Below are 21,205 nucleotides of genomic sequence, written 5' to 3'. Positions count from 1 at the left end.
GACAAACTTACAAAAGGTTCTGTAGTTGGTCTTACTTGCTTGCTTGCTCGCATGTCTGCATGCTCACTGCCATGTTTGATCCTTGCGTGCTGAAAAACTATTCCCGTTTATGAATTTATCTTACCTATCATATTACCTATCATATATTTATCACAAAGAGTTAGGAATTCTTTTAAGTTTGTCTATGACATATGATTCAGATTATAACATTTTCATTGGTCATCTATTATTTGGAATTTTCTTTTTTAATTATAGAAGAGTCACGCAAAATGGACTACTCGAAAAAAAATTATGATATCAATTTTTTTATTAAACGCATGCCTGACTATCGCGACATCATATCTGCAAAGCAAACCCTAAATGACTGTTTACCGATCGGTGGTTCATAATTCTTCAAAAAGCAAATGGCGTCCCATGTTCCTCAACAACATGGTTATGGGGTCATCATGGTGTGAAAATGGAGCCTTAGAACTTTACACGGTGCCCTTGGTGTGAAATATCAAGCAGTGTACACGGAAAAAAATGATGCTCAAAATTTTAACAGATTTTAGTTTATTTTCGACTTAAATTTAGTATATTCGATACTAATATCAAACGAGGATCATTATATATTGCAAAATGGTTATTATTTATATAAAAATCTGATACACATAGAAAAGCAAAATTCGCAATTTCGTATATTAAAATAAATATGGAAAAGAATCGATGAATTGCTATCTACAGTTATTACTATTCAAATAAACATAGAAAAATCTTAAAAATGAGGAACCGAAAAATTAGTAAACGTGTATATTAATATATAAAGATCTAGTATACGAATTTTTAATTTTATTATTTACCACTTATTCGATATATGTATATAATAAATTAATTTATAATAACGAATAAATAGCATTTTATATAAATTATTAGTCAATGGGATAGAATTTATAAAATAAGAGTTAGAAATTTTCGGTATTTTTATGAGCGAAAATAAGTATCTAATGAAACGTTTGTGATTCTGCTGAAGTATAAGTTCTGAGAAATAATATCAAATAGTTACCATAACAAAACAAATGCTTAGTTAAAACTACTACTTTTAAATAGTTTCGGGCACTCCGATATCCGGGTCAAAAAATTTTATCTGATTTTAGGCTAATTGGACTATTTGATCTGTTTTTGATCTTTTAAAAAAATTTTAAACTGTTTTCGACCTGTAGTTTAAAAAAACAATTGCGTTATGGGCAGACCAAACTAGATCGATTTTTGAACTTTACAAAATTTGAGTTCTGAAAATTTACAAGAACAAAAGTAGATTAAATCATGGACTTATAAAATTTTTGTTTACGGGCAATATTTAGAAAACAAATATTAAGTTACAGAATTGATTATGTTTTGTTTACTATTTATTTAGTATCTTTTGTTTAAAAATGTCGGCAGTTAATGAAAGTTTGACAGCTTAATTTTTAGTTGTCTTGACTGAATATTTATAGCATTGAATAAAAGTGATAAAATAACTCTTAAAATGTCAAAAAAATTTTCTTATTTGCCGGATAAAATCGAAAATATTTTGGCATTAGAAAAAATCAAAATTCTTGTGACATCTTATTACGGAAGTGCATTAGCGTTTCAAATATTAAGAAAATTAAAATAAATTTATAATCTAGATTATTATTATTATTTATATTTTTAAAAAGTCCTGCTTTAGATCCAAAAGCGATTAAAAAGACTAAAAATTATAGTAAATAAAGTCTGTTTTTGTCCTGAAAAACAATTGAACACAGACCAATAACTATAATAAAAAAGTTTGTTTTTACTCTAAACCCGAATTAAAACAGATTAAATATATGAAAATAAGTCTGATATAGGCCTGGATAAGGAATAGTACGGGAAAAACAGATCAAATTCCTATATAAAATAAATACGATTTATAAATTTGAATTAAAGTAAAAATATTTGATTTATCATTTATTTTAAAACAGATCTAATTTTTTGACCCGGGTATAGTTCAAGAAACTAGAAATATTAGTTAAGATGACTATTTTTTCATTCCCATCCCTTTCTAATTACCACACGCATGCACTTTTCTGTCAGTGTATGTATAAAGATAACAGTTAATTGCATTTACTATTTACAACATATATTGATAAGGTAAAAAACAGAGTTGAAAAATATATAGAAAATGATATATCGTTCAGAGGATAAGAAGTTTTATAGGAAAAAAGGCAATAAGGAATTATAGATATAATTTATCGATAACGCTGGACTTGAATAAAAATAAACACACATAAAAATTCTTCTATATATAAACTTACAAATGGTGCTTAATCAAGTTTGTCAGAAATAAAAAAGATAAAATACAGCTCTGATATTACGATCAATATCTGCTTTAAATGTTATGAATTATGATTATGATTTATTTTACTTTAAATAAAAATATACATTAGTAACGACCCGCATGAAAATACCATATATGATAAATATATAATCAATATGGGACCATATAAGTGGCCCAACACGATATATATTTTCTTATATATAATATACTAAGTTTTAATATAATCAATTATAAACGTAAGTTTATAAATTAATACATATATATTATAAATATTTTTAATCATATATGTGAACTTATAAGTTAGCACATCGATGTATTATATATATTGATAATTATATATGTAAATTTGTAAGCTAGCACACATATATCTATATATTTTGAACACAATGTTTGAATCTTATAACAGAGAGAGACAGAAAACAATAGATTTTATTTCTTCTTACATATATGGGGAGACTTATATGGTTCTATATATCGAAAAATATATAAAAATTTATAAAGTTGAATACATAGTACATATATTGTGACATATAATGATCAATTATATATGTATTCTTATTTCTTTCCATATATAAATTACATTTATGTTTGAATATATTGAAATTATAAGTTATCAAATATATAAATAATATATTGAAGGTATACGGAAATATATGAAATCATATAAGAGAAAACATATATAAAATTATAATAAAATCGGCGAAAATCTATATAAAGTTCTATATAAGATTTCATGCATTGTCACATATATATTTAAATCTGTAACATATATTTTTTAACATATGCTTACCACATATAATCTTTTCATGCGGGGGAAATATGTACTGATATGAGTGTTTGCATTTAAAATTAATGACTGAAGATTAAATAAGTGCAAATCTTAATTAATTATGTAATAAAAAATTTCTTGAAAAAAATTACTACAGAAATTTTTCAATTTACATCTTCACAGTCACTGATTCATTTCAAATATGGCATCTCGACAACTGTCATATATATTTTATTTTAATATCGATAAAAAAAATCTACGTCATCAACATGACAAAATAAAAATATATAGAAAATTTCTATTTACAATAAAACTGAAATGTAACATGGCTAATACCTGATCATGGAAGATAGAGATATTAATAACTAACATAGTTACTAAGTTGTCGATAATTTAACGGAGAGAGTAACAGTAATTATACTCAACATAATTCTATGTTAGAATATTATAACACTAGTGTAGAACGAATTACATGGAGAAAACGAATCTCGAAGATAAAATAATATTTAATATATTTTGACACGAAATACAAATGCAAATCAATAAATCCCGTGTGAAAAAAAAAATCGTTCCAGAACGATTCTGAAAAAGTTCGACATGTGGAACTTCTAAGCTTTAGACAGATTAAAACTTCGAGTGCAACTTTTTTTGAACTTTTGCGACTTAGATAGTAAAAAAAATGTACCTAGGACTTTACATGAGCGACATTTGAGTTTAAATAAAAAACATTCCCAAGATATATTTCTCAAAGCGTATTTTTACTATTTTAACCTCTAGTTTCTTGAGCTATATCATAGTGTCAGAAACTAGTTGTAACTAAGCATTTGTTTTCTTGTGGTAACTATTTAATAGTATTTCTCAGATCTTATACTTCAGCAGAATCACAAATGTTACAGCAATTGTATACGGAAAAATGACGCTGTCAAAATTACAGAAAAAACCAAATTTGTCAACGCAAAAATGTCAATTTTACAAAGTTGGAAATGTTATTTTCACATTGTGAAAACTGTCAATCTGAAACTGTTAATTTGACAGTTTTTCGATGTAATAAATACATTTAAAAAATGCGAAATTCACTGAAAAAAAAAAATTTTATATCAGAACAATAATTGAAATTGTTATTTATGAGTAAGAATTTAACATTTCATCAAATGTAAACAATATACAAAAAAATATTCTGAAAATTGAAGTTTTAACTAAAAAAGTTAGGCATTCATGTAAAATAATTGTTCAAATCTGCAAACCATAGAACCCATACAAAGTCACCGAGCTTCGAAATTTTCCCATAGATCAGCCGATGCTTGGTTTGCAATAATTGGCCAATAAATGCCTAACTATACTGACCCGTGCAAGGTGAATCATTGGCAGCCGTCTTTTTGCTTATAAAAACGGCGCACAATTAACCGCCGTTCATTGGCCAACGATTGGATCGCGTGCTCTTGATACCAAATTGCAGCCGATGATTAATTGTCACGATTGGCCAATGCTTGCAACTGTCATGCTCGGCATACTGTTATCATCCGATATTTAGCCGATCTTCGGCCGATGCTTGAAAATTGGCAGCCATTCATGACCCAGTAATCGGCCGATTCTTGTTCTTTGTATGGGATTGGTTTGTAAATTTTATATAACTTGATAATCAACTTTTTACAGGTTATTTTTGTAAATTTGACACTTTTTATCTGTAGATCTGACATAGTATCGTTATGTCGATTTCACATATTATATCTGTAAATTCAACAGTTTTTCTTTGTAAATCTAACAAAATCTATCCATGTCATTTTGACATTCCCATTTCTGTCTTTTTCACATATTAATTTTTTTCCGTATACGATTATAATTCAGGATTTTGCTTGATTATTTTTTTGTAATAAAAACAGCATTTTTTACTTAGTTACGGTCTCTATTGTCATTGTTCATTGAACTATAACACATTTAAAACAACTATGATATCCTCGCACATTTTACAACTATATTTAAGTTTTCTGAACTGAGGGTTATAGTGAAGGCTTCATTAAACTGTTATTCATAGTTCAAAAAACCAGTTTTTTCTTTCACTGAGGTTAGTAATTTTAACTCGTATTTTTAAGTAAAGCTCTCTATGTTTTTTTCTTCCGTGTAGGTCGATTTGTTGTGATTTCGAAGAGATCTATAGTATCGACGTATAAAAGATTAGGTAAGCTGACGTCAAAGAAATTCAATATGGAATTTTATTTTTTGTCATGAATGTTCGGGTCATCCGATCTGAAATAGTATCGGTTGCTTCTAGGAACATCCTCTTTGAAATAATGTACTGTTGTAACAATCAAGTCTCGTACAAAACTGTCGACAGAATTTAACATGAGTCGACCAGTGAAATTTTTTAGAACGAGGATAGTAAACACGCAACGTTGTGCTTGTAACTGAATAATTTTATTATTTAATTCCAATAAAATTTCATGAATAGAAATTGGAATTCAATATGAAATAAATCATAATATATATGTTGGATTTCTTTTGTATGACAAATGACAATAAAGTGCTCGAAATTTTTTTTTATGCTTTTACTAAATAATAGTACTGCTAATAATTTTTTTTTTAATTCATATGTAAATGAGTTCAGATTGATGATTTAACTACTAATTAGGGTGACCCAAAAAAACAGGCCTTTTTTTTCGAGTCTCTTATGAAAATTCGCTGGCTTACGATGTTTTAAGAAGCCTCTCCATAAATCAGCTCGATAAAAAATTTTCAAGAGGTCGCTCACGAATTTCGGAAATATCAAAAATGATCGAAACTTGAATTTTTATTTCGAATTTTTTTCTTTCTCGTGGCAGCAATAGTTTATATTTGTGAAATCATGACGACGCTGAAAATTAAGGCCCAAATTTTAAATATTTAAACCTCGCTCACGAATTTTGAAAGTTTCCGAGTGCTGTCTTTTGAACGTTTTTGAGCGACCCTTAAATATTGATAATAAAGCTTCTCGATTTTTTTACAATCAATTTGCATCACAATAAATGGAAATATAACCCGAGAAATAGAAATAATAAGTTATTTACATACTTTTTTATTTGTTAATTCAATTTTTAGGTTTTTTCGCTGGTTCAAAACTTACCAAATTTTATTGTTTAAGACTGTCCTGTATATTTTTGGTCATGCAAAAGTTATATTTTAGTAAAATGACAATAATTGAGTTATAAAAAAAATTCAAAAACTAATTCAAAGTATTAGTCACATATTATCAGTTAATATTCAAAATTCTTGAACGCCGTTTAAATATTTAAATTTTGGGCTGAAATTTGCAGCATAGGCATGATTTTATAAATATAAACTATTGCTGCCACGAGAAAGAAAAAATCTTCTTAAAACATCGTAAGCCAACATATTTTCACAAGAGACTCGAAAAACAAAATAGTCAGTTTTTTTGGATCACCCTACTGATGAAAAAAAAATTAGGGTTCAACATTCAACTCGAAATTTTTTTATGTAAATTAATTTAACGATATTTTTTAATTTGTTCACATTTTTTTTATTAAGTATTAAAATCTTTTTAAAAATCAAACATTCGACTTTTCACAACTTGATAAATTTTTTTTTTTCAGCTACGGTCCTTGTAGATTTGCCCAGATCTCCACAGATTTGAATAGCGAAAAAATGGTATCAACGTAGATCTAAATAAAATCCTGGATTTAAATCTCCGTAGATCTAGACTATTTTTCCACAAGAAGCAAAAGATCCAGCGCATAAAAATTAAAGTGAGTCTATTATTTCATCAAAGCCCTCATTTTTCTCAGTTCTTCCATCATTATTTATAAATATAAAATATATTTACTATAAAAATGACGAAAGTCATAAAAAAAATGTTTTAACAACAAATAACAAAATAATGACATAAACGTAATATTTTGTGTATAGAATAAGCCAGTACCAATTTAATGTATTCCCTTGTTATCATTCTAAATGTTACACTTTTGGTTCTTCTAAAAGACATAAGCCACCAACAAAATATATGGCTGAAATAGAATATAAAAGCCACAACTGCGATACGTCGTAACCGTGTTACCATATAGCTTCACTTGCTATGTACATATATACATATATATACAATACTTGCATACAGTACACACAAGTACAGATTCTCCGACGGCCGACGACCTATCGATCTCTACTACTACTACCATACTTACATCTCCAACTGATGCCACTACTACTACTCTCCCACTACTACTCTGCTGTCATATATACATACATACATACATATATATTTCTACATACGTGCAGTACACTAGGTCTGCTGTTCACTTGGAGATCTCTCTTACGGTATAGTGCATACGCTACCACTTGCCCGGCACAACTCGACGATTATACTTCGATATTTCTCGGTATCCCCAAGGAAATACGGCTGCCCGGTGAGCTACATCGATCCAGAACCTTTGCATGATATAAAGTTGTCCCAAGTGTTTGATAAAATTATATTAAATCTGATTTAACATTTTATTTAAAAAAAATTCATTATTTTCTATTCATATTATTATTTTTGAAAAAATATCAGAAATGGATGTCCAATAGAGACCCAAAAAAACTGACTATTTTTTTTTTTCAAGTCTCTTGTGAAAATTTTTTAGTTGACGATGTTTAAAAGAAGCCTCTCCAAAAATCAGCTCGATAAAAAATTTCCAAAAGGTCGCTTACGAATTTGAAAATATCTAAAATGATTGAAATTCGGATTTTTTGCTTCTAAATTTTTTCTTTCTCGTAGCAGCAATAGTTTATATTTGTAAAATCATATCTATGCTGAAAATTTCAGCCCAAAATATAAATATTTAAACGGCGCTCAATAATTTTGAATATTAACTGATAATATGTGACTAATACTTTGAATTAGTTTTTGTATTTTGTTATAACTCAATTATTGTCATTTCACTGAAATATAACTTTTGCATGACCAAAAATATACAGGACAGTCTTAAACAATAAAATTTGGTAAGTTTTGAATCAGCGAAAAAACCGAAAAATTGAATTGAAAAATAAAAAAGTTGTAATAACTTATTATTTCTATTTCCCGGGTTATATTTTCATTTATTGTGATGCAAATTGATAGTGAAAAAATCGAGAAGCTTTATTATCAAGATTCAAGGGTCGCTCAAAAACGTTCAAAAGACAACACTCGGAAACCTTCAAAACTCGTGAGCAAGGTTTAAATATTTAAATTTTGGGCCTTAATTTTCAGCGTAGTCATTTCACAAATATAAACTATTGCTGTCACGAGAAAGAAAAAATTTGAAATAAAAATTCAAATTTCGATCATTTTTGATATTTTCAAAATTCGTGAGCAACTTCTTGAAAATTTCTTTATCGAGCTGATTTTTGGAGAGGCTCTTAAAACATCATAAACCAACAAATTTTCATAAGAGACTCGAAAAAAAAATAGTCGATTTTTTTGGACCATCCTAATGTCCAATCAAAATTAATAATAGTTATTTAAAATATTTAAATGAAACTAAATATCGAATTATTATTAACGATAACTTGACATTTGATAACAATGTGAATTACATAGCTCGTAAAGTTGCAAAAATGAATTTATTTCATTGAAAAAAAAAAAAAATGTATTTGAATCGACTAAGATTCACTTGATGCAAAAATATCCTTTATTAGGATATGGCCAAATAAATATTTAATGTGAGAAAGATACAATACATTTGAGCAATTTAATTGCGTTAAACAACGTATTAATTTGTGATACTAAACTATTTTTTTTTTTTTTTTTTTTTTTTTTTTTTTAATAAAAAAAAACCATAATTTATTGTATTTTCAGATACGACTGCCAATTACCGTTAATTTGAATGCAACGAAATATCAGTTACAATAAAAATTAATTAATTGTTTTCATATTTTATTTCGTAATTGTTTTTTTTTCTTTATTATTTTTTTTATATTGAGTAAATTAAACCGGTAGTAAACAATATGTGGAGTCTAATAATTTCAGCCAATGCGATTTTGTTCAATATTATTAAAATTGATGATATTATTTGGTCTGATAATTGGAGGCTTCCTCTCCGAAACGTTGCCAATGAAAAAACAAATTGAATTCAGAACTCCACTTTGGGATATACTCTAGTGCTATATAACACACCCCAAGTGATTTTCAGGTCCATAGTCCAGCAAGTATTTCAAAGTACAAGTTTTAATTATCGATCGCTTTAGAAGTGGAGTCTCTAGAGAGGACTTATACCTTACATTTCGTTATCCGTGTACACAGTTCTTCGTTATAATTATAAGCATTATTCTAGATTGTAAAGTTACTGAGCTATGTAATTGATAAGTTCTTTTCATCTCCAGCGTATTATTTTCAGGTATTAAATGCTCCTCAAAATCTCTATAGTCTTTTTATAACATCACATTCTTAATAAGTGTGTACAAGTGTACAAACAAAATGTTTCATTTTTAATCGTTTTAACAGAAAATTGCGATGAGGTAGTTGTTAGTATTAATATTAAAAGCCGATACTTTCACAGTGCTTTTTTTATCATCCCCAACAATATTTTCATAACATTGAAAAAAAAAAATCTTTTTTTTGGCCCACCCAAATACATACGTACACACATACATACACTCGGACATCGTTGAAAATGGAAAAGCTTCCTAAGACCTCAAAAAGTTAAGATCTGTTCCAACTCGATTTTCGAAACCGGACCAAAACCAATACTTTCTCTTTTTTTGAAAAGTTTCAATTTTTTTAGCGGAAAATTAAAATATAGGTTCGAATAAAACATTTATAATTGGGTTTTTTTTTTCAAAGCTTTCAGATTGAGTAAGAAAAAAAAACTATAATTTATATCACGAAAATTTAAGATAGTATGCTAAACTCTACTTAACCTAAGAGTAGGAGATTAGATATATACAGGGAAAGAAAATTATTGGAAGGGTTCCTATGCATTATGGGAATAGTTTCCATAATGGTATGGGTGCAATTCCCATACTATTATGGGAACCATGCCCTTAGTGGTATAGGAATAGTTCCAACATGGAAACCATTCCCATTCTATTATGGGAACCATTCCCTTCATGGTATAAGAATAGTTCCAATATGGGAACCATTCCCATACTATAATGGGAACCATTTCCTTAGTGGTATAGGAATAGTTCCAACATGGAAACCATTCCCATGCTATTATGGGAACCATTCCCTTAATGGTATAAGAATGGTTCCATTATGGGAACCATTCCCATACTATTATGGGAACCATTCCCTTAGTGGTATAGGAATAGTTCCAAAATGGGAACCATTCCCATACTATTATAGGAACCGATCCTTTAATGGTATAAGAATAGTTCCAATATGGAAACCATTCCCATGCTATTATGGGAACCATTCCCTTAATGGTATGAGAATAGATCCAATATGGGAACCATTCCCATGCTATTATGGGAACCATTCCCTTAGTAGTATAAGAATAGTTCCAATATGGGAACCATTCCCATACTATTATGGGAACCATTCCCTTAGTGGTATAGGAATAGTTCCAACATGGAAACCATTCCCATGCTATTATGGGAAACATTCCCTTAATGGTATAAGAATAGTTCCAATATGGGAACCATGCCCTTAGTGGTATAGGAATAGTTCCAACATGGAAACCATTCAAAAGCTATGATGGGAACCATTCCCTTAATGGTATAAGAATAGTTCCAATATGGGAACCATTCCCATACTATTATGGGAACCATTCCGTTAATGGTATAAGAATAGTCCTAATATGGGAACCATTCCCATAATATTATGAGAACCATTCCTAAAATATTATGGGAACCATTCCTACAATGTTATAGGAATGGTTCTTTTAATTAAAGGGAATGGATACTATAATTTATAGGAATATTTTCTACATATTATGGAAATGATTCCCAAAATATTGTAGGAAGTCTTCCTATAAATTATAGGAACCATTTCTATAATTGTAGAGACATTTCTATAATGGTATGGGTAACATTCCCATAATGATAGGAATAGTTCCTATCATTATGGTAAAATTTTCTATAATTAAGGGAAAAATTTCTATAATTATAGGAACTACTTGCATAATTTATGGTCGTAATTCCTATACTGGTATAGGAAAGAATTTCACAAAATTTGAACTATCTCTATAATTTTCTTTTCGTGTACAGATAGTGTGGGAATCTATAGGTTAGTTTGTACGTCAGACTAAAGCAAAGCATTTCTACTAGATGTAGTAACAGTAGTGGTAGTAGAAGTAGTAGTACAATCATTAAATAATGATTTTAATTCACAGCATTTGTAATTACATTGTTACTTATTAATGTAATAATTATTATTTAATTTATTTAGGATAATAATATATCTATACAGCCGTTGCAACACTAAAAATGTGCATAACAATCCTCACATTAATTTTTACAGTCATAAAACTCGAAAATTCTTTTTTCTCAATACATGATATAAATAAAAAATTTTAATATTAGTTTTTTTCAACTTCCCGCTGAGAAAATTGCAAATTTTCCAAAATTCGGGAAGTTATTGTTCTCACCCCAATTTTCAAAAATCGAGTTTTCATTGGATGTTGACGTTCTGAGATCCCAGAAAGCTATTCTGGCATTTTCGGAGCGATATATGTGTGTGTAAATCTTCAATAACTTCTTCCGAATCAACTCCCAGAAATCAAAAACACCGGAAAATTTAGGGGTTAGCGCACAGGGTCAACCGTTTTCAAAATTTTTATTCATATACTTGAGTCACAAATTAAGTATGTACGCTAGACAAAAAAAAACTTGATATTGTAAATATATTGCTACATCGGATACAATACTTTTGAAATTATCAGACAAGCCGGAGCATAAAGTTGTCTTAAGTAATAAAGTGATATAATAAAATAAAAAGTAGCAATAAATGTCAGCTATTTGATTTTTATGTCATAGTAACGCATATAATCCCGATAAATTTTATACCTCGTAAATTCACTATAACGCTGAAACACATTTTCAATGTTTCCAACAGTAATTCAAGAATATCTTGAACATTTAACTTCAAACATTCGCCCTTGAGATTTTATGTCTTTTAATTTTTTTAGTCTTTTTGTTTCAATGACTTCATAAAAGTTACTTCTATTCTGTCCGTTATCAAATAAGAAAAAATAAACTGTTTTGATCGTTATAACTGTAATTAACATTATTGTTTATAGTTACACTATAAAATTTGAGGAATGAACGCAAATTTAATCCGAAACGGATGACGGTTGATTTATTCGATCCTCTCGGAGTGAAATTTAGTTGAAAAGGAAATTTATTTTGATATTAAGACGTCAAAATGTAAAGGATGCGGCGTGAAATGCAATCCCAACCACTCCGATCAAAGAACAAATTTCGTATTTACTCCATATGCACACGGAAAAAAATAATACATGAAAATGACAGAAATGAGAATGTCAAAATGACATGGATAGATTAGGTTAGATTTACAAAGAAAAACGGTCAAATTTACAGATATAATACGTGAAATCGACATAACGATACTATGTCAGATCTACAGATAAAAAATGTCAAATTTACAAAAATAACCTGTAAAAAATTGATTATCAAGTTATATAAAATTTACAAACCAATCCCATACAAAGAACAAGAATCGGCCGATTACTGGGTCGTGAATGGCTGCCAATTTGCAAGCATCGGCCAAAGATCGGCTAAATATCGGATGATAATGGTATGCCAAGCATGGCAGTTGCAAGCATTGGCCAATCGTGACAATCAATCATCGGCCAAAGCTTGGTATCAAGAGTACTCGATCAAACCGTTGGCCAACGAACGGCGGTTAATTGTGCGCCGTTTTTATAAGCAAAAAGACGGCTGCCAATGATTCACCATGCACGGGTCAGTATAGTTAGGCATTTATTAGCCAATCATTGCAAACCAGGCATCGGCCGATCTATGGGAAAATTTCGAAGCTCGGTGACTTTGTATGGGTTCTATGGTTTGCAGATTTGAACAATTATTTTACATGAATACCTAACTTTTTTAGTTAAAACTTGAATTTTTAGAATATTTTTTTGTGCATTGTTTACATTTTACGAAATGTTAAATTCTTACTCATAAATAACAATCTCAATTATTGTTCTAATATAAATTTCACATTTTTTTGAAGTGAATTTTGCATTTTTCAAATATTCTTATTATATCGACAAATTGTCAAATTAACAGTTTCAGATTGACGGTTTCCACACTGTGAAAATAACTTTTCAACTTTGTAAAATTGTCATTTTTGGGTTAACAGCGGTAAATCTGTAAATTTTACAGTTTTTCCTGTAATTTTGACAGAGTCATTTTTTCTGTGAGATGTGATTTTTTATAGGAACTCCGAAATTCCGAGTGAATTCGGGTTGAAATGAAATCCGTAATCACCCGAAATACACTTCCGATTTTTTGCAGTGTAAAAAACAATAAAATTTTAGGTTTTAAATTAATAAGTATTTTATCGTTTTATAAAACAAAGTAAATTTCAAACTTTTCATAATTAAATCCTTCGAAATAAAATTTTTGAATACTTAATAAAACAACAATAATAATAATCATATAAGCTCCCGTCATGAACAGTCTGCACATTTACGCTTGTGAATTTGTCAGAAGTACATATGTGTATTTCAACATCCATCAGTTAATTATCAACGCTACTGAATTATGAACAAGTTAATAACATTTTTTATTAATTATATTATAACATTAAAACGGATGAAATTTTTTCTCATATTTTTATATGTTAATCATATTATAACGAATTAAATATTTAATTGGAAATTTCTACTGAATGAAAAGTGTAAACTATGAGGAGTAAGCAAATCTTTTCTTATTATTTTGTATTACACAATCCAATTTTTTTTTTTTTTTTTTTTTTTTTTCAAGCTAAAAGCCGATTGTTAAGTGCAATCTAAAAATAAAACAAAACGCATCAAAAATATAAAAAATTCCAAACCAGTGATTAAAAATTCATCGATTAATATCAGCATTTCCGAAAGTATGAATAATTCACTTTGCAGCAAAAAAAAAATTTTTTCGAACCAATAAATTTACGTTTTATATGATTATTATAAATTTTATATAATTACTAATTGTTTTAATTGTAGGAAAGGAGGGGCGAAGTAGGCCCCGTAAGAAAAATAATTATAATATCATTATTTTCTTTTACGCGTTTACTTCTTTTTAGACCCTTGATACTTATTTTCACTTCATTATGCTGCGTCCGTTAAAATTGAAAAATCGAAAATTAGGGGCAAAGTGGGCCCTCCAAAAAATTTCGGATTTGATATTAAAACGATGATTAAAATGACGAAGACAACAATTAAAGGAAAGGGATAAGGAAAAAACAAATCAAAACAATCAGGGGATGATACGGCATGTATTTTTTATGGCAAATTATACTCAGAATTTTTAGCGCTATGGATTCAAGGCGACCAATGTAAAAATTGGGATCATGATTCACGTGCCGGTGTTCACAACAAAGTTGTGCGAAACTGCACGTGTGATATTTGCAAATAACTATAAAAAAATTGTTTTTTAATAATATAAAAAATCATTTTTTGTGACAGACACTTGAAATCTACGACATTTAGCGCCTATAGCCGGCAGCTAAAAATATTAGATAAGATACAGCTGGTAAAAAAGATACCTAATCGTTCTAAAAGTGACGTCATCATCGGATCAAAAAATATTTTCTGGTTACATGTGCGATAGCAAACGACCAAAAAATATCAAAGTAACTTGACTAGCCATCTTGTGACAAAATTTATCATCATTTCAATTTGTCCACTTACCGACTTCTCTCTAATTTTCAACAAATACTCAAAACAATCTTACCAAACAAATAAACGCGGATTTATAACCTGCCATTTATAGGCACCAAATGTAGTAAATTTCAAATATCTGTCAGAAAAACTAATATATTTATCTAGTACAATCGAGTCTAAGACGCTCGTGTCATCACACTCGCGTCTTAAACACGATCGCACTCGATAAACTACTGTTAATAGTCTGCTGCGATATAACTTTAAAACGTAATTTCATTATCTTTAACTTTCTTAATAAATTATATTTAAAGAACAGTTTTGGTGGTCTATTTTAGCCCTCATTACAGAAGAAATTTCGATAAGCTTATGATTCATCTGAATTTATTGACGTATAGAAAATTTAAGGGGCCCACTTTGTCCCCAACTTTTTTGAAGTTTTGGAAATTTTAAGGGGCCCAATTCCCTCCCTTCCTATCATATTTCCCCGCCCTACACTTGACACTTTACCTTGGCCTAATATCGAGTGTTAGGAATGTTTGTTTGTTGCTCATTAATCAAAATTATAACGAGTAACACGAAATGGTGTAGAAAAGTAGATTACACCGTGTTCAAATTAAACGGACGGATAATTTTTCACACTACATAGCCTTGTAAAGTTGTCGAGAGCCATTTTTACACAAAAATTTTTCCAATGGATCACTAATCAACAAAAAAAGTCATAACTGTATTGTTAGTCTACTTCAATACAATCCAATCAGAACGAGATATCTTGTGATGATACAGTTTCAGATTTTGAATTATATATATATATATATATATATATATATATATATATGTATATATATATATATATATATATATATATATATATATATACATATTCTTTGATACCGTTGCATGGATTCTGTAACTTTGAAATGAAGAGAAAAGACTAAAAAAAATTGAAGTGAAGAAAAGTATAGACGAATGCTAGAGAATAATACATAATGACTAGGTAACATATATATAACACAGAGTAACAGCAGTTCACAATAGCCGTTGGAAAACAATACTTTACAATATATTGAACGAACGTAGATGGCAGTAACTTTCATATTCGAGTTCTTTATAGAAAAACATATTAATTCTCAAAAAAAAAAAAAAAAAAAAAAAAAATAGTAATAAAAAAAATATACAAATATTTGAAAATTTCAATCAACGAGTTAAAAATTTATGCAAGGTAATGAAATTTTAAAAATACTGATGAATTTATAAAATTACTACTTCATTAAACGCCCAACGAATTTACTGAAACAAGAGTACGTAGATAGATATAAATTCGATTAAGTGCATCAGAGACTATCGATCAGCCTGAATAAACTCGAAAGAGGAGGAGCTGTAACTGGCATCGAGATACAGCTTCTCTCTATGCACACACACATACACACACATGCACTCACACTCACACCTGTGCATACTTGCATAGATATTTGTCCCTGACTATCTAAACATAAAAATAAAGAATGTGCAACAGATATACCAATTCGATCGAGTATATTATTATCAATCGGATTTATCTTAGTAGTAAAATATGTCAATATATGCTATAACAAAATAGCGTTTATCGCGTTTAAAAGATCTCCCCGAACAGACTAAATTTAGTATTATTGCCGCTGCAGATATACTAATTGGTCAACTCGAGCACAATAATAGGATTAGTTAGACAATGTACTCAGTCCAACTCAGTATTTCTGTGTGCGTGAGGTTTATCTTGATACCTTGTTAAAATGTGATACAATTATACCTAAGTGTTAAACATTTACTTACATACCTCACTATACATTTCCATTTAACTGTTATTTATACACAATTTATATGAAATTAAAATTTCTTAAGTTTTCAAATTATTCGTAAATTGTTTATTTTAATTAATATTCTTGATTTAAATTTCGAGTATTGAATTTTTGTCATACTTGATCAGAAAGTTCAAATTTTCGAGGACTGGGTGGCGCCCACCAAGGTGCTGATTTCCTGAGACCCTACTTTACTGTCTCTATTTTGCGACTGAAGACGCAAAATACCTCTTTACGCCTTTTTCTGTACTTTTCCGCTACAACCGAACGAAAAAGAATGGGAGTGTAGAAAAAAGAATCACATTCTATCTTATCGACCGAAGATTTTGATTAGTTTTTCAATTTAATTACTATTGAATGGTGGCGCTCATTTTCTTTTCGCTTGCAGTTTATTACGAAGAAGACCAAATATTATTAGAATGATGACGCCATTACGCTGAACATTTATTAGATAATTAATAAATATTTTTCTATAAGTAATGTAAATTACAAGTAAATATTCAAATTTTAAGGATGTGCTTCTCTCAAATTGAATTTTCTGAACTATAATGACAAAAAATATTGTATTTCATACGGCCGCTCAGTGGCGATTTAGACAATTTCAATTTTACAATATTCGCCTTATGTTTGCGACACTATTTTAAAAAAACGAGTGTACTAACTTCGGCTTCATCTTGGCCATCATGTTTACACTCGTTTTCGTAAATTCGCGCCACAAACTTTAGGCTCATATCGCATCAATAAATCGCTACTTTGGGACCCTATGGAATAAATATTTATAATAACTCCGACTGTATGACGCTGACTATAGACATTTAACAGCTTTTTTTGTAGTGTATTCATTACATAAACTATTTTATAGTCTAGTGAAATCAAGTATAATATTAATTTTACATGATGTATACATGTAGAGAAATTTTTCAGTAATAATTACTCAAAAAGTTTGATACTGTAAAGACATGTGGTAAATGTCTAAATTTTCCCCATGCATATTGTAAAATATTCTACTCGATAACATGTAAATGAAGTGCAATTTCTACTAACATAGTAAAAATTTAGACACTGGCTAGATGTCTTTGCAGTACCAACTTTAATGAGTAATTTTTACTCAAAAATTTTCTGCGCGTAAGATACTGTTTTGTAAATATAAATATTTAAGCGAGTTCGAATGTCGGATAAGGAATAATTTACACGCGCTTAAAGTTGTATTTTTAAAAGTATGGATTTATTTTACTAAATGATTAATTTTTTTTTTTTTTTTTTTTTTTTTTTTTTTTTTTTTTTTTTTTGTTAAAAGTAAAATAAATCTTTTGTTACGGATGGTTTGATTACCGAGTGAAAAAGGGAATGCTAAATTTGGATTATTATTATAAGCCGTATTAACTTTAACTCTGAATTATTAACATCGACAGGGTGTAAAAATAAATGAATATTAAACAAATCTCCATTATTGAGCTCCAAAATAATAAATTTATTATTTAGTAACATGAATATTTTTTATAGCTCTTCAAAAAGTTATGTATAGTTTTCATATCATAAATTTTATATTTTATAGACGATATTTAATTCAAAGCATATAATTTACGCAGCGTAAATTGGATCGTAAAAATGATCTTGCATAAGAACTAACTCGAAAATAAGTAAAAGAACACATTTTAATCATTTTTATCCTATGGAAATATATTTATAAATATACTCACACTCGAATTATTGTGAACAAGTTATAAACAATTAGTTTTTAATTAAAAATCTTCTATTTATAGTATAAAAAAAAATTAATCTTTTTTTAAATGAAAATTAAATAGAGTCCTGCGGTCATTTTAATCAACACCACGCTGTCGCTTGAAAGTCAAATAACTCGGGAAAAACAATTTATAAATTTAATTTTAAAATAAAATTCATTCTTTCTAGATTTTATTTTATATTTTTTTTTTTTTAAATAAAAAAAAAACAAAGCATTTATTTTCAAAATAAAAAAATTTCTAACTAGAAAATATTTTTTTAATGATCTATGTTGCAATTATTTTTAATGAAATAAAAATTTTTTTTTTTTTTGAGTTGCTTTTTATATTAAAAAAAAACGTAGAAGATTCTTTTTTTCGCGACGTATATTCACACTTGAGAAAGTTAATCATATTCTTACAATCTTGCTGAAGAAGCCTCTCAACGAAATATATAAAAGAAATGAAGAAAAAAAAAGTATATATATATATATATATATATATATATATATATATATATATATATATATTCATAAGTAAAGTACACACTTTGATTTAAATATATCATCATCAAAGTTCTTTTAGTTCTTAAAGAACATTCGTAATCCTGCGAACGACAAGTTCCAAAGCGAACTAAGTCGTGAAAAAAATAAAAAAAATAAAATATAAGAAAAGATAGGAAAGAAAGAATGAACGCAGTAGTTTGGCATAAAAGATGGAAAATGTACCTGTAGGTTAAGGCGTGGCATAGACAGTCTAAGTCTCTTCGAGCACCGTTGTAGAAAGATAACTCAAAGCTCCGCGGATTGAATTGCACCAACGTATTATTCTACTCGCACCAGCATAACTCTCATACCGTTTTACAGGTAGCTTGAGTACGTGGCATATAATATCACATATATTTATATATAGCCGTATTATGTATGAGTTGTGAGGGTGAGTATGAACAGGGATGGTGCGAATGAACTGAGGGCGGAAGAGCAGACGAGGTTTATATAGCAACCGCTTTTCCGAGTTTGAATAAAAAATGATCCAAAAATCGTTGCTTCAACGGATATCAAATTCTCTCTATCTTACTTGCTTTTTCTTTTCCTATTTTTGAAAACGTTAATCTTTTATGATCTACGTCGCGGGTAATAATTTATCCAAGTTATTTATAACAATCTTTTATTGAGGTCGCAGTGCTAAAAATTTCATCGTTTCATTTTTTTTTTTTTACACTGAATAAAAATAAATTTTTATTAATTTTCGAAATAAATAACCAATACTTATACATATTTATGAGCTTGTAATAATTTTAAATTTAATTAAAATAGCAGCATACCGATGGAAATCGGAAACGATGAAGTATGCAATCATCTCATAAAAATTTCAATTCATGTCAATCCTACACGGAAAAAACGAGTATTGAAAATTTCATAATATTTTATATATTTTAACAACATAGTACTGATGCAAATCAATAAATGCATTACTTTTACTATTTGCTACTAAATGTATAATCACAAAATTGTTATGAATGTTATCTTTTGTCTGAAAAATTGCTATATTGTTGCTTTTATTACTAAATCATTCGTATTCTTTATTAATAGGCCATTTCTATAAAGAGTATGTCAGTAGCTACAAGATAGACGAGCGATATTAATTTGAGACCATTATTACAAGTTTTAACTAATAAATTTAAAAAATTGAAAAGAAGTGTTTTTTTTCGCTGTTATTTGTAAAAAAAAATTAGTTAAAATCAAAATTCTAATATGATTTTAGTCTAACCTGTTAGTACTGATGTGTAGAATATGTGGATAAAATTTCAGAAGAATCAGCCCACTGGTTTCGGAGAAATCGTGATTGGCGTCGGCGATAACGTAGTTTTGAGATAAACGTGTTTAAAGTTTTTTTAAATAAAAAAAAAAAAGCTTACCAAAATTTAATCTGCGATGCCCGCACCGTACGAAGTGTCTTTTTCTTGTTCAAAACTTCCGTTTGCTTCTAACTTGGCCTTCTTATTTTTCGTGTTGCTCTCTATTGATGTGTCCAAGCTGTGGCGGTTCTCATATTCGATATACGCATAAAATCGTGGTTGGCGATCTTTAGATTCAGAAAAATACACTTACACTGCTCTAAAAAAAAAACGAAAATGATTTTTCAAAAATGACCAACTAGACTAAACCCGTTAGTGTTATACAAAAACTAAAAATTACTAAAGGGTTTGTAATTTTTTCAAGGCAGATCGATAAAATTAACAATTGGTAGAGACAGCGTATACGAATATGCATTACAAGTTCAAAGACATTCGTTTAAAAGAGACATTGGGCCGGCGGACTTAGGCAAGGACTCGCACGCGGGAGATCAGGGTTCGAATCTCGGTTCAGGCAAGTGATTTTTTTAAAATGAAAATTGACTCCAACTCCAATATAGATGATGTAAATAATAATAATAACAAAAATGATAACAATGGTTATAACAATAAAAATTTTAAATAACTAATAAAAACATATTTCTATTCAAACATAGTAAAATTTACTAAATATACAGTCGAGTTTAGTAATCCAGTTCATATTCATTTAAATATTCAAAAAAAAAAAAAAAAAAATTGCGAAATATAATTAAAAATTAAACTCTCAAAATAGTAAAAAATTACACAACTTCCCCACATGAAAAAATCTTATATCCTAAAATTATACTACATAATAAAACACATTTTATATTCTAATATAATTATTTATATACGAAGTCATATATATTAAAATAACTATTTTTATGCGGTTTGAATTATATAATTATATATTTTCAAA

At 28.6% G+C, this 21,205-nt stretch overlaps 1 protein-coding gene across 1 annotated transcript in view; it reads left to right on the top strand.

Annotated features, from left to right (window-relative positions):
* Window positions 1-6,756: 6,756 nt before the first annotated feature.
* The window catches only part of LOC103573002 (neuroligin-4, X-linked), an 89,203-nt gene continuing 74,754 nt past the window's right edge, over window positions 6,757-21,205 (top strand). The window contains exon 1 of the mRNA XM_014441337.2: window positions 6,757-6,823. The gene's annotated coding sequence lies outside the window, so the exon portion shown is untranslated. The remainder of the gene's footprint in view (window positions 6,824-21,205) is intronic.

The sequence above is a fragment of the Microplitis demolitor genome, chromosome 8 (genome assembly GCF_026212275.2).
Source record: "Microplitis demolitor isolate Queensland-Clemson2020A chromosome 8, iyMicDemo2.1a, whole genome shotgun sequence".
In the NCBI taxonomy this organism is placed as follows: Eukaryota; Metazoa; Arthropoda; class Insecta; order Hymenoptera; family Braconidae; genus Microplitis; species Microplitis demolitor.
The sequence above is the reverse complement of the archived record's forward strand: the minus strand, read 5'-3'. Positions and strand labels throughout refer to the sequence as shown.